The sequence below is a fragment of the Hibiscus syriacus genome, unplaced genomic scaffold, assembly GCF_006381635.1.
Source record: "Hibiscus syriacus cultivar Baekdansim isolate YM2019G1 unplaced genomic scaffold, ASM638163v2 tig00110637_pilon, whole genome shotgun sequence".
NCBI classification, from domain to species: Eukaryota; Viridiplantae; Streptophyta; class Magnoliopsida; order Malvales; family Malvaceae; genus Hibiscus; species Hibiscus syriacus.
The window spans coordinates 3,467,271-3,483,219 of record NW_024062808.1 but is presented as its reverse complement, the minus strand read 5'-3'; the positions used below and the strand labels follow the sequence as shown (position 1 = coordinate 3,483,219).

The 15,949-nt window shown below is 35.2% G+C and overlaps 1 pseudogene; it reads right to left on the bottom strand.

The window, feature by feature from the left end:
* LOC120136876 overlaps positions 1-15,949 on the bottom strand; it is a 38,914-nt pseudogene that overhangs the window by 21,130 nt on the left and 1,835 nt on the right.

The window sequence follows — 15,949 nt, the reverse complement described above, 5'->3', positions numbered from 1 at the left end:
CTGAGAGTTGAGTTTGAAGAAGAAAAAGAAGGCTGGTCAAGAGAATTAGAGCAATGAGACGAGATAAAGCTATATTGGGTGTTGATATTGACTTTCATTCATCACAATGTGCAATGTTGAGAGAAAACAAAGAAAAAATTGATGGTGAATTTAAAACATTAAAGAAAAATTACCAAGAGTTATATAAATCCTGGAAAGCATCAGGACCAAGCCAATCAATGGTACAGATGACCAAAGAGTTGAACATCGAGAAAAGTCGAGTTGAAGATCTGAAAGGAAAAAAATAGCCGTCTACTCAAAAGCCTTGAGAAAGAAAGCAAAAATGGAAGATTTTGAGGTCGACAGAAGAGCGAATTATAAACACAAGGCTGAACACGCGAGATCATGAATGAAATGCAAAGAGAAAGGGATCGAGCCAAAGATTTAGAAGAAATGAAGAATGACATCTTTGATAAATTTGAAGGTGAGAAAAATATCATGTTCAAGGATTTGAATCTGAAATGAACCAGCTGATGCTGAACTTGAAGTCAGGGGCCAAAAGATTAAAGAGTTCAAATTGAAAAGAAAAATGGGAGTTGGAAAGAAAGATTTTCAACCCCAAAATTGAGGTAGAGCAAGAAGTGGCTAGCAATTGGATGCAAAGATGCAGAAACAAGAATGTTCAAACAGAGATTAATCAAAGAACGCAAGAAGCACGAACAAAACTTGAAGAAGATCTGGATCAGTCTAGAAACAAAAACTCAGAGTTTAACGCTTACATTTTGCAACTTGAAGAATCATTATTTCAAGAAAAGGTTTGTCTAGGACCTAATGATCTCAAAGAAAGTAATAAGGAAAGTGCTTCACTGCGAAGACGCATTAGAGATCTTGAAAAATTCTGCAATTGTCAAGTCAGAATCACTGAGTTAGAGCAAACTCTTGAAGGAACGAATGAACAATGGCAAAAGTCAACTGATTTCTATGTTGAAAGAAGTGAAGAAAGAAGTAATATGGGTGTTCGAGGCCATGGTACAAATGAGCGAAGTTGCTAGATATGTTGGGGAACTAGCTGTTGAAGCCAAAATAATTGAGCATCACGTTGATCCAGTTTCTAAGTGCGGAAAGAAGGTGTCATGGTTAATGAAAGAAATTATAGAGCTTAATAGGAAAGCTACGCCTTATCTGTAGTTATGAACTATTATAAAGAAACTTTTGTATGCCGATGAAAGTTGTTCTATGACAGTTAACTTTTTGGGATCAATACCTTTTTGCATACATGCATTTTGCATACATTCATTATTCATTTCATGATTTTCTTTATGAATATTTTTTTTATTATTAAGATAAAATTCATAATTAAAATTTGAAAAAATAATATTAAAAGATTTTCAATCGCAGTTATTCTGGCCAAAAGAGAAATACAACATCACTACGGTACTAGACAAGCTACTAAGAGAATTATGGAGGATAAAATACAACGTATTGAGGAACAGCATAATAAAGAACAAGCAGAAATGAGAATGAAGCTGGAAAAAATTGAAGACAGTATTGCAAATTCACAAGACAGCATGATGCAGAAAATAGAGGACATGTTTAAAAGACAGGCTATCATTGGAAAAATGCATGAAAATCATGTATCTTTCGACCAAGAACCTATGTATCCTCTAGGTTTTCCACCAGAACCAATTTATCATTCTGGTACTACCTATACAAATCAATGCTCGACATCAGCATTTCAAGAAGCCAAACCACATGAAAATAGACAAGTGGATCCTGCATCTTCAAGCAAAATCCACTTATATCAGATGTGAAAATAGGGGATTTTAATACTGAGCATTTAATCCCAGATTTGAATGAGCTAAATGAGAAAGAAAAAGTAAAGAAGACTGACCAGACAGATCAAGAGCTTAGAAGAACGAATGAAATCCGTGGAAATAACTGAATCATTTTATGGGTTTGACGCTAGTGAGTTGAGTTTGGTTCCAGACCTAATCCTCCCCATCAAGTTCAAAGCTCCCGAATTTGATAAATATGACGTTACATGCCCTTCATCCCACATTACTATGTTTTGTCGCAGAATGGCAGGTTATGTGAAAGACGAGAAATTGTTAATTCACTGCTTTCAGGATAGTTTGACAGGACCAGCCTTAAAATGGTATACTCAATTGACCAAAGCCAACATTAGATCCTGGAAAGATCTGGCTAAAGCATTCTTAGAGCAGTACGCCACGTAACAGACATGGTCCCTGATAGATGGACTCCTAAAATTTGGAGAAAAAGAATAATGAAACATTCAGACAGTATGCCCAGAGATGGCGTGACACAGCAGCCCAAGTTCAACCACCTTTGTCAGAAAAGAGGCCACAGAATATTTGTCCATACATTGAAAGTTCCTTATTTAAATCATCTAATGGGGAATGCAACCAGAAATTTTGCAGATTTGGTCATTTCTGGAGAACTCATTGAAAATGTCTTGAAAAGTGGCAAAATTGAATCAAATGAGGGGTATAGTTCCAAAAGACCTATGTACCGGAAAAAAGAGAATGAAGTCAACAATGCAAATTCTTACATCAAGGATTCATCGAAAAGTGTTACAATAACCCAGCCAAAGGTTAAGAAAGAGGAAAACAAACACTAATCGAGCAGAGACCAGAGGATCTCGAAAGAAAATGAAAAGTTGTCTTTTACACCTTTACCAGTACCATATGCTGAGATCTATGATTCACTGTTAAAAGCAGATGTCATACGGCCCTATCCTTTGGTTCCCATGCAACCACCATTCCCTCCTTGGTATGATCAAAGGCACACTGTGTTTACCATGAAGGAATACGGGTCATTCTATTGAAAAACTGTTTGGCATTCAAAAGGGTGGTTCAAAATTTGATCAACACTGGAAAGTTGGAATTCATACACCATCTGCATCAAATCCATTGCCAAATCATGGAGATAAAAACGTGAATGCAATTCAGGAAGAGAACAGAAAGAAAGTAAAAACTGACATTTCTGAAATTAAATCTCCTTTTGTTTGGGTATTCCAACACTCTCTTTAGCCGGTATAATTCCACAACAATTCAGGCCAAAGCAGAATGAAGGCAAGAATTGTGAATATCATCAAGAGAAGGGGGAATAAAATTCAACTATGTCCTGAGTTTAGGGATTTGGTGCAAAAATTGATGAACAGAGAAATAGAATTCTTTCGAAGAGAACCAGGGAAAAAAGAAGATGATGTTTGCTCATCAGAGGATTCTAAACCTAGTCAAAGAATAAATGATCCTGTGATCATTAATGTGAAATCATCTACGGTGATTCCTGCACCAATAAAGCCGAAAGTAGTTATCACCACTCCTCTACCATTTCCATACAAAGATACCCGCAGGGTACCTTGGAATTATACTACCAATGTTTCAATGGTAGGAGGATCTGTTTCTCTAGAAAAATAGAAGAGAAAATACAGAGTTTGGATAAACATCGACGTCTGAAGCAGTGAGCGAAGTCGGTTTCTTTACAAGAAGTGGGAGATGTTACTCTCCTGAAACATCCAATGCTTCAGAACAAGTGAAAGCAAAAGGAAAAGTCATGGCAATACCTCAGAAGGTATTTGATGATGAATCCCCTCCAGCATTCAATGAGCCTGTGACAGAAAAACAAGCCCAAGAATTTTTGAAATTCCTGAAACATAGTGAGTATAGTGTGGTTGAACAACTACACAAACAACAAGCGAGAATTTCTATTCTTGATCTATTGATGAATTCAGAAGCACATAGAAATGCTTTGATGAAAATTCAATCAACATTTATCCCTGAGATATATCCCTCAATAAACTTGACAGAATTGTGGGACATATAGCCGCTGACAATTACATAACGTTCACGGATGAAATACCTGAAGGCGGAATGGGGTCGGTAAAAGCTTTGAATATCACGACACATTGTCATGGTCATGTGTTGCCAGGAGTATTGATTGAAATGGATCCGCTCTCAATTGATGCCTCTAGTCACACTTCAAAGAATGCTCTGGATCAATCACACATGAAGAGCTATCAGAATGTAGTGCGAGCCTTTGATGGTACTCAAAAAGAGGTGCTCGGGAAAATGGAAATACCGTTGTTAATTGGACCAGTCGTGTACAATATTGACTTTGTGTGATGGACATCCACCCTATATAATTGTTTATTAGGGAGGCCATGGATTCATTCAGCAGGAGCCGTTCCTTCTTCATTACATCAGAAATTGAAATTTGTTGTTGATGGAAACTAATATGCGTCGGATGAAGAAGAAATCATTGCGTCTGTAATAAGTGATGTTCCATATATCGAAACCAATGATGATGCTCTTGAATGCTCTTTCCGAGCTCTTGATTTGTAAATGCAACCTTTATTGCAGAAGGAAAAAATTCCATATCCCAGATTATCTGATTGCAAGATGACGGTACGACAAACTTTAGGTATCGGAGCTAAAGCTGGGAAAGGTTTAGGAAAGAGTCTTCAAGGGATTTCGGTTCCTATAAATATACAGATGAAGAAAGATCGTTTTGGGCTTGGATTTAAGCCCAATTTTCAGCAAAAGAACAAAGAGATGAAAAGAAGATGTGAAGACAGAAAGGCAAGGTTGAAAGGGAAAGAAATCCTTTGGGAACACTTTTTCCCACAGTTGAAGACCACATTCAGATCAGGGGGAACAATTAATGTAGAACAGCAGCTTGTTGAAGTCTTTAAAGAAGAAAAGTTGACGAAAGATCAAAACATAGTTGAAGAAGCTATGAATGGAACATAGTTGAAGAAGCTATGAATGGATTATTTATCAACATGATCATGAATGACAACAAGACTAGCAAATACTTGGATAGGATTCGCCCATGTTTTCCTGGAGAAACACTCAACAATTGGACCACTGAAGATTCTTCCTATAGTTTTTAATATTAAAGCAGAGTAATATCAGAACTAATCTCTATGTTTAGCTCAAAAATATGAAAACTTGTCTTGTAAAGGAAATTATGTTAAATATAAGAAATTTTCTTTAAAATTTTCAGATGGCAATCATTCTTTACATTTTCTTACATTTTTACATTTATTTATTTCATGAATTTACTATATTCTTTCGGAAATATGTCCGACTTAAATTTGCAGGTGTCACCATGTTAATAGCATGTTTATCCTAAATTTAATCAAGAGATTAATTTAGAGCAACCCATATGTCTGGAAGAAATCAATGGGTGTGAGGATGAACTGGAATGTGATGTGCCTACTGAACTATTAAGATTGGTATAAAAAGAAGACAAACAAATTCTACCCCATAAAGAAGAGATTGAGAATGTGAATTTGGGAACAGATAAAGAAATGAAAGAGGGAAAATTGGTACTACTCTGACAATCCAGATAAAACAAGAATTGATAAATCTCGTTCAAGAGTTCAAAGATATCTTTGCCTAGTCTTATCAAGATATGCCTGGTTTAAGCACAGATATAGTGATACACAAGCTTACAATCAATCCAGAATATAAAACCGGTCCAACAAAAGCTCAGACGAATGAGGCCAGAAATGTTGTTGCAGATCAAAGAGGAAGTGATGAAACAGATCAATGCAGGTTTCCTAAGGCAGCTAAATACCCAGAATGGGTAGCCAACATTGTTCCCGTACCAAGAAAAATGGGAAAGTTCGAATGTGTGTGGATTACAGAGATCTCAACAAAGCTAGTCCGAAAGATAGCTTCCATTACCCCACATAGACACATTGGTAGATAATACTGCAGGACACGCATGGTTTTCATTTATGGATGGCTTTTCAGGATATAATTAGATAAAAATGAATCCTGAAGACATGGAAAAAACAAATTTGTAACCATGTGGGGCACATTCTGTTATAAAGTGATGCCATTTGGATTGAAAAATGCAGGGGCAACGTATCAAAGAGCCATGGTAACTTTGTTTCATGACATGATGCACAAAGAGATTGAGTATGTAGATGACATGATTGCCAAATCCGAACTGAAGAAGAACATATTCAAAATCTGAGAAAGCTTTTCCAAAGATTGAGGAAAATATCAATTAAAGCTCAACCCCGCAAAATGCACTTCGGGGTAACTTCTGGAAAACTTTTGGGATTTGTGGTCAGCAAAAAGGAATTGAGATTGATCCAGATAAAGTAAAAGCAATTCAAGATCTTCCACCACCAATACAAAAAATAAGTTCGAGGCTTTTGGGAAGATTAAATATATATCTCGGTTCATTTCTCAATTAACTGACAAATGTGATCCAGTGTTTAAATTACTTCGAAAGAATAATCCTGAAGTCTGGAATGAAGAATGTCAAGAAACTTTGGATATTATTAAGAAATATTTATCCAATGCCCCCATTTAGTATCACCAATGCCTGATAAACCGTTAACTCTACTTGACGGTCTTCGAAAATTCGATGGGATGTGTACTAGGACAGCAGGATGAATCTGGAAGGAAAGAAAAAGCTATTTATTATCTGAGTAAAAAATTTACTGATTGTGAAATTCGATATCCACCAATACAAAAATTATGTTGTGCCTTAGTGTGGACTACTCGAAGACTCAGACAATATATGTTATACCATACTACTTGGTTGATATCAAAACTTGATCCTTTGAAATTCTTAATGGAATCACCAGCTTTGACAGGCAGAATGGCTAGATGGCAGATGTGTTATATGAGTTTGATATTGTATATGTCAACCAAAAAGCGATAAAAGGAAGTGTCATAGCTGATTTTCTGGCCAGTCGTGTATCAAATGATTATCAACCTTTGAGTTTCAATTTTCCCGATGAAGATTTGTTGTGCATATCCATGAATGAAGAAGTCGGAACAAATGATGCATCTGCATTTTGGAAGCTTTACTTTGACGGAGCATCTAATGCTTTGGGACGAGGAATCGGGGCAGTGTTAATTTCTCCAGAAAATATTTATTATCCCTTACAAGTAGACTGGAGTCTTTTGCACCAATAACATGGCGGAATATGAAGCTTGTGTCATGGGATTGAAAGCAGCTATAGAAAGAAAAATCAAATGTCTCAAAATATATGGAGATTCATCGTTAGTGGTATATCAATTGTGAGGAGAATGGGAAAAAAAGATCCCAAATTGTTAGAATATCGAAATTTTACCCTCGAATTAGTGAAAGAATTTGAGAGAGTTACCTTCAATTATCTCCCTCGAGAAGAAAATCAAATGGCAGATGCTCTGGCTACATTAGCTGCTATGTTTCAGGCAACTAAGAAAGTTGATATGATGCCAATCAAAATGCAAGTATATGAAATTCCTGCACATGGTATAGTGTGGAAGAAGAGGTAGATGGTAAACCATGGTATCATGATATCTGCAATATATCAAAAATCAAAGTTATCCACCAAATGCATCGGAAATTGATAAAAGAACCTTGAGAAGAATGGCTGCTGGATATTTTCTTGATGGAGAGATTATGTATAGAAGAAGCAATGATCAAATGCTATTGAGATGTTTAAATACCGGAAGCTAGAAGCATCATTGAAGAAGTACACAGTGGAATATGTGGAACACATGCAAATGGTCTTTCCATGGCCAGAAAAATAATGAGATATGGATACTATTGGGCTACCATGTACACAGATTGCATTGATTATGCAAGGAAATGTCATAAATGCCAGATATATGCAGACAAGATTCATGTACCCCCATCTCCTTTACATGTAATGACAACACCCTGGCCATTTTCTATGTGGGGAATAGATGTAATTGGAGCAATCACACCAAAAGCATCGAATGGACATTGCTTCATCCTTGTGGCAATTGATTATTTACCAAATGGGTTGAAGCTGCTTCATATACCAATATTAAGAGGTCCACAGTCTGCAAATTCATAAAGAAAGAGATAGTTTGCGGTATGGCCTACCAGAAAGGATCATTACAGATAATGCTCTGAACCTGAACAATAAAATGATGACCGAACTTTGTGCACAGTTTAAGATCAAACATGCAAACTCAGTGGCATATCGTCCAAAGATGAATGGGGCAGTTGAAGCAGCAAATAAGAAACATCAGAGAATCATTACAAAGACCACTGAAACTTACAAAGATTGGCACGAGAAGTTACCTTTGCTTTATATGCATACGAACTACTGTTCGAACATCTATTGGGGCAACACGTTTTCTTTAGTCTACGGGATGGAAGCAGTCTTACCAATTGAAGTTGAGATTCCATCGCTTCGAATATTGAGAGAAACAAAATTGGATGAATCTGAATGGATCCAAGCTAGAGTTGATCAATTGAACCTTGTGAGGAGAAAGATTGAAAGCTATTTTCCATGGACGATGTATCAGAGACGGATGATGAAGTCTCTGACAAAAAGACATCCAAGAGAATTCCAAGAGGGTGATCTAGTACTAAAAAAGATTTTGCCCATACATAAGATTTCCGTGGGAAATGGATGCCTAATTGGAAGGATCATACGTTGTGAAAAAGGCCTTTCCGGATGAGCGTTGATCTTGGCAGAAATGGATGGAAAAATTCTGAGAAATCCAATAAACTCAGATTCTATCAAGAAATATTATGCTTGAAGAGAAAAAAAAAGAAAAAAAAAAGAGAGAAAAAGAAAAAAGAAAAAAGAAGAAAAATGGGGGTCAAGGTGAAAACCCGCAAAGGGTATCTTGTAACCAAAGGAAGGATTTGAGTGGAAAACCTGAAAAGGCGACTCAAATGCAGGTTGATATTAGGCATCTGGCAATTGAACCCTCTTAAGATTTTGAAGTTTGGGAGAAACTTCACATCTACAAGCATTTGACAACGTTTGAGATCTTCCAGAAAAGCTTACATCATTTCTCTAAATTGTGTCAACTGATTAATTTAGAAATACTTATGCTAATAATTTGTTGAGACATTTGAATTTTTATCATTCTTATGCTTGCCATAACTTTGAATACAATTCTATCTATTTCAAGTTCAATTTATTTGAGATTCAATTTATTTTCGAAATTCAATTTATTCTTCTATGAATTAACATAATTTTGAAATAAGTTAAGATTTCTGAATATCACTTTATGTTAATACTTTTAAATACATGGAATACAAAGTAAGCAAATCATCACCATCTTAAAGCCATGAACAATAAGGTTGTTATGCTAGATACAACCGACAACAAGGTTGAATTCGACAAATCTACTCATCAATTGCTCCAATCGATCATCATTCAGTTCTTGCACATCTGCTTTCAAAGTATGCCAAGACAGTAAAAGGCAACTTCTGCATCATTGATCCAGAGAAAAGAGACAGGACATTGATACCACCATGGAACATGTCTTTATAGATTATGTGTATGGTTTTAGAGAAACCTAGAAGCATTTCCACCTCATCAGGTTCAGTAGAGCAACTTGATTCCTTCCAACCCATACTAGATTCCATTTTCAGCACTCATCAAGAACATACTTCTGAACACTCGAATGTGGCTCATTGTCATAAGCTTCAAGATCCTTACAGATCCTTTTTGTCAATTTGGCACTTCCTGTACATGTTTATAAACAGTTCAACTTTGTTCTTGGATCCAGGAAGGCCATCATTTCTTTGTCAATGGAAAGCATCAGCACATGGGGAAGCAGAATAAGAGAAAATCTGTTCTCAATTGGCAGAATCATGAATATAGTCTTTTCAGTATGTAGCATGAAAATGCTTCGAATCTACAAATTCTGGCTCTACATCGAATAAGTACTGTGATATCCCAGTCCAAACATTAACTGGAACAAAAGGAATGTGCTCATAGCATCTTCTGGAAGTGTTATTTGAGTTATCTGATCTGGTTTGATATGAAACCATAGAACCAATCATTAAATTTGAAAGATGAATGTGTTAATAGCATCTTCTGGAAATGTCTTTGAGTTATGATCTTGTTTGGTAAACCAGGTATTGAATTTGAAGAGGAATGTGCTCATAGCATCTTCTGGAAGTGTTCTTTGAGTTATCTGATCTGGTTTGATATGAAACCACAGAACCAATCATTAAATTTGAAAGATGAATTTGCTCATAGTAGAAATAAGGAGACTCAATAGCATCTTCTGGAAGTATTCTTTGAGTTATCTGATCTGGTTTGGTATGAACCACAGAACCAGTTATTGAATTGGAAGAGGAAGGTGTAATAGCATCTTCTGGAAGTGTTCTTGAGTTCTCTGATTTGGTTGATATAAAACATAGAACCATCATTTGAATTAAAAGATGAATTGCATGATCGTCTTCATTAAGAAGTTTCTTTTCAAGCTTCTTTTGCTTATTCCTTTCCCAAAAATCATAGCCCAAGTTTCCCTTTCTTGTAATTGAGATCATTGCATAATGGCTTCCCATTTTACCGGAAGAAATGTGTCAGTAACCTTAGCCATTGAGCAGCACATATAAAATTTGTCAATTTTGCAATTGATGAATCTGGACCACAATCTCCATGGCTATTGAGCTTCTCCTCTGAGAATCCCATTTTTGTCAGTATAACAGTTTATTCTCATCATCAGAATCAGAATTCAAGATTTCTCGTATTAAAGAACTATCGATATCTGTGAAATCATCTTGAAAGATCACTTCATAATCAGATGAGTTGTTATCAGAATGTGAAATAATCTTGAAAGATCACTTCATAATCAGATGAGTTGTTATCAGAATTAACATGTTGCATGAATGCAAGCTTTTCAAGAGCCTATAATATTGAGTTTATTCTCAAGAGGTTTTATGACATTATATCTACATCTACATTTGTCAAAGATGATAGATTCTCTGATTTGAAGAAGAAAGATTATTGGGTTTCTACAACTGAAGAAATATTCAGTTCACCAATCTGAAATCAAATAACTAACAATCATGCATCATATTTAGGCATTTCAAAAATAGGTGCATTTTCATTCATTCTCCATGTTGAATTTGACAGGAATTTCAAAGATTTAGCAAAATTTAATCCATCACTGATGGATCAACTTTTCCAGAGAAGTTCATAATGAGAAGAACTCATCTGAAGAAGGAAGAAGAAGTTCATAATGAGAAGAATTTGTTTAACCTTTTGTTTGAATTCATCATGTGATGGATTAAAATTTCCAGGTAGAGTTCTAATGAGAAGAAACTCATTAATTGAAGGAGGAAGAATAAATTCATAATGAAGAATTGCAACCTTATGCTCAAATCCATCACTTGATGGATCAGCTTTTCCAGAAGAAGTTCATAATAAGAAGAACTCATCTGAAGAAGGAAGAAGAGTTCAAATGAGAAGAGTTTGTTCAACCTTTGCTCAAATCCATCACTTGATGGATCAGCTTTTCCAGAAGAAGTTCATAATAAGAAGAACTCATCTGAAGAAGGAAGAAGAAGTTCATAATGAGAAGAACTTGTTCAACCTTTTGTTTAAATTCATCAATTGATGGATTAACATTGCCAGATAGAGTTCATAATCAGAAGAACTCGTCATCTGAAGAAGAGAGTTCATAATGAGAAGAATTCGTCATTGAAGAAGGAAGAAAAAGTTCATAATGAGAAGAACTTGTTCAACCTTTTGTTTAAATTCATCAATTGATGGATTAACATTGCCAGATAGAGTTCATAATCAGAAGAACTCGTCATCTGAAGAAGAAGAGTTCATAATGAGAAGAATTCGTCAACTGAAGAAGGAAGAATAAGTTCATAATGAGAAGAATTTGTTCAACCTTTTGTTTAAATTCATCATTTGATGGATTAACATTGCCAGGTAGAGTTCATAATGAGAAGAATTCATCTGAAGAAAAAGAAGTTCATAATGAGAAGAACTCATCTGAAGAAGAAGAAGTTCACAATGAGAAGAGCTTGTTCACCTTTTGCATAATTCTGTCACAGAAGTAAATAGATTAGCTCAACCTTTCCAGAAAAAGTTCATAATGAGAAGAACTCATCTGAAAAAGAAAGAAGAAGTTCATAATGAGAAGAGCTTATTTACCTTTTGAATACTCTATCACATAAGGAAATAGGTTCACATCATCTCCAGCGGAAAGTTCATAATGAGAAGAAACTCATCTGAAGAAAGAGAGAAGAATTTATTCAACATCTCCATCATAATCAATGAAGCCAAATGGATAAAAAAAATTATATCTTTTCGTCTTTGCCCTATTCTTGTTAACACAAGAATGAGCAAAGAGGGGCAGCTGAAATTACTAATTTTTTTTACCCATTTTGATTTATTTATTATTATTATTACTATAATTATTATTATTATAAATATTATAATTATTATTATTATTAAATATATTAAATATAAAATAATAATAAATACAAGCCCAAAATCAAAGGCCCAATCAACCGGCCCAAACCAAACTGAAACCCTAAACATTTAGGGTTTCAGCTAGGGTTTCTAACCCTAGCGCAGCAGTCGCCTCTGCCTCCAGCCGCCCCACGTCGACGGTCAATTGCCAGATGCTCGAATCCACTTCAGCCACGACGCCGCCGCCTCGCTGAAGAATCCAGAAGCTTTGCTGCTTCACACCCGCCGCCCACTTCGCAAGCTCTATGGGGTGAGTCACCATAGCTCGGTGACTCACCGAACTCCACCTTTTGGACGGTCCGAGATAAGCCGGTGATGGCTATAAAGCCATCACCTAACCTGCAAAGAAGAAAAAAGGAGAGATAGCCAACAGAAAAAAAAAAGAGAAGAACGGAGAACAAAAACAAAGAAAACCCCACAACACAGCAAGGAAAGGAAGAAGAGAGACTTACCGTGAAAGCCACCGCCTTGATCGGAGTCACCACCGGCCTCTAGACGTCACCAAAAACCTTCGAAAATCGAAGGTATTTTTTAGATCTATTCCGATCGGGGGCCGTTTAGAAGAAAAGACCATCGGAACTGTCATTAGGACGGTCCGATCTACGTTTTAATGTAAAAAAAAATTATTCCAGCCACCGAAGGCGGTGGCCGGCGGCGGGATCAACACCGACGAGCGGCTGCCGGCCGGCTGGCTTCTCTCTGTTTAGAGAGAAGCGAGAGAGAAATTCTCTCAGAGAAGAGAGAGAGGAGAAAATGAGAAATGAAGGCTGGCCCTTCGGGCCAACCGTTTCAGACCTTAAATAGGCCTTCCCGAACGACGTCGTTTCGGGAAGGACTATTTGTGCAAATTTTAATTGTTAAATCCCGTCCGCAGCCATTATAACTTGTATCTCTTACATTTTAGTCACTAAATCGAGTTTATAATCCTTTTAATTCGGTTCTTTAATTTTAATTTTATTTATTTTAGTCCTTTGTATTAAAATAATATATTTAGGATAAATAACACATTTAGTCCTATAATTTTAATAATTAATATCTTAATCTGAATAGTATGTTTTAATTTATTTTATTCTAATATCCGAATTTTATATAATTTTATTTTAGTCACTAAATTAATAAATAAGAAAATAGCATGTTTAATCCCTATAATTTTGATTAATATTGAATTAGGTTTTTAATTTTAATTTAATATAATTTAGTCAATAATTTTAAGTATTTTTATTTATTTTATTGCTTTTAAATATATAGTTCTAATTGTATTTTTATTATTTTAATTTTACTTGTTTATATATTTAAATATTTTTTATGTAGTCATAAATATATATATAATAAATAAATATTTATTTTAAATAAATTATTTTAACATTTATTTTTCAATATCGAAGAAAATGGCAGTCTTAATACAACTGGATGTCCTATTCTGGTATTTTAAAATTAAATATTATAAAAAATATTATTTAATTTTATGAAAATTAATATTTATTAATATCAAAGAAAAGAACTGTCTTAAGGCACCTAGAAGTACTTTTCCGATATTTTTAAATAAATAAATATTTTTTATATAATTTCGAAATAATAGGATTATAAATTAAATATATTTTGAAATTTTTTAATAGAGACAATTTATAATTAAAAAGTACAAATTTTGAGCGTTGTAGGGGTGCTAATCCTTCCCTAAACGTAACCGACCACAAATCCCTTTTTATTAAAAAGAACGAATTTTTGGTTATAAATGCAGATCAGTTCATTTTTTAATTGATGTTTTCTTAAAACTCTTTTAAAAAATAATTTTTAGGTATTCGACCTACCTAACCCAAAAGGCCGATGGCGACTCTCAAATTATTTTCAAAAACCATTTATTCACATCAATTTTTCCGCCAAATAAATATTTCGTGCCCGGACGAAAACCGGTTACGACAATGGTTCCACAGCAACAACCTGAATACAAGAATTACCGTCTGATGACAGTGTGACACATTGTTATACTACCTACATGTATTGTTCTACTGGAAGTAACTAATATATACACAAACCGTTACCTTGAAATAGATGATATTATCATTCTGATTTAGCAACCTTGAGCAGAAAGGAATGCAAATGGCTAAATTGCAGTTCCAATTTAAGAAAATGCTGAAAACATCTTCCCTTGTTAAATATCTATCCACTTCAAAATACTTGTGCAATGCCGAATCAATCATTTCCTGTCGATCATTGGCTTCAATAGAAGAAATTCCTCTCAAAGATTCCAGGGAACTGCATTCTGGTATCTTAACAAAGGAAATCCTTAAGTGCGATGCATATTTGGGCGGTCGACCCAAAGGTTCCAACCATAAACTGATAGCAGAAGAATCAGTGTCTCCCATGCAAGCCTTATCATCCACATTGCCTTCAAAGAGGGAAGCGAAAGTCTCTTTTCCTTTATAGACAAGAGATCTCAAGCACGATATGTGTAGGTTAATGTTAAAAGCTAACAGAGGAGACACATAGGCAACATCATGGTCGAAGAATACAGAGTAATTAGGCGGATAACTTGAGAAAACGTAAAGAGAGAGATGACAGAAGTTTTTTTATTGAATAGTGGATAAACTCTATTTCAACCTAATACAAAAGTATGACTTATATAGCCAAGTAACCAACAAATCATAACAAACTAATAAGAAACTAAGTCCTAACTAGTAACAAATTAACTACTAATCTTATTTCCAACATTCTACCTGCTTCTTCAGATCTTGATATTCTTTAAAAAAAATAGTAAGCTGATGTAGACATGGACAATTGTTCTTGAACACTTCAACAGATTACTAACACCAAAAAGAAACCTCTTCATGCTTTCTAGTTTGTTTCACCTTCACTGTCCTTCCTCAATTGTTTAGACTTTCTTTATACTGGAAGCAAGGCGGTTAAGCTACGAGCATCTGGGTGTAATCTGAAGCCGCTCTTGAGCAAGAAAACACCATATTTTGTCTGGTTAAGGAGGACAAAGTTGTTAAATTCTTAATCCTCCCCAGATAATTTTCTTTCCAAGTAAACTTGGCTGTTAAGCCTCAAAATTTCATGATCACCTTGTGATAGAAGCAAACAGGTAACAAAAAATGCAAACTGAAATTAATCGAGCAACCCAAATCTGTAGTAAAAGTGTCCACAATTCAACAGCAATACCAGCTTAAACCAAATCAATCAGCAACATGCAGCAAAGGAAATCAAGCTTAGTGAGGTGGAATTCAACTTCTCTCTTTTTTTTTCTTCAAGACTTTTTCCTTCTTTTCTTCATTTTCACTGTCATTATTCTTCACTTATTCAAACCTTCTTTTTGTTGGAAGAAATGTGGTTAAGCTTCGAGCTCCCGGATGCAATCTGAAGCCTCTCTTGGGCAAGAAAACACCATATTTTGTCTGGTTAAGGAAAGCAAGGTTGTTAAGCTCTTAAACCCTCCCCAGAAATTTTCTTCTACGGTAACTTGGTTGTTAAGCCTCAAAGTTCCATGACAAACTTTGGAGAAGAAATAACGGTCAATATAGAAACCAAAATGTCAATAGCTGAGCAAAGCAATGTTGTATCAATGTCCAACATTCAACATCAACTTACAAAGAACTTGTCCTCACAAACCAGTCAACATCTGTTTTCAACTAGCAGTGTAACACATAACAGAACAAAAATATCACTGAAGTATTTAGCCAAACACATTGGAGGCGCATATAACGCAAAATTGCAATATCCTCACCA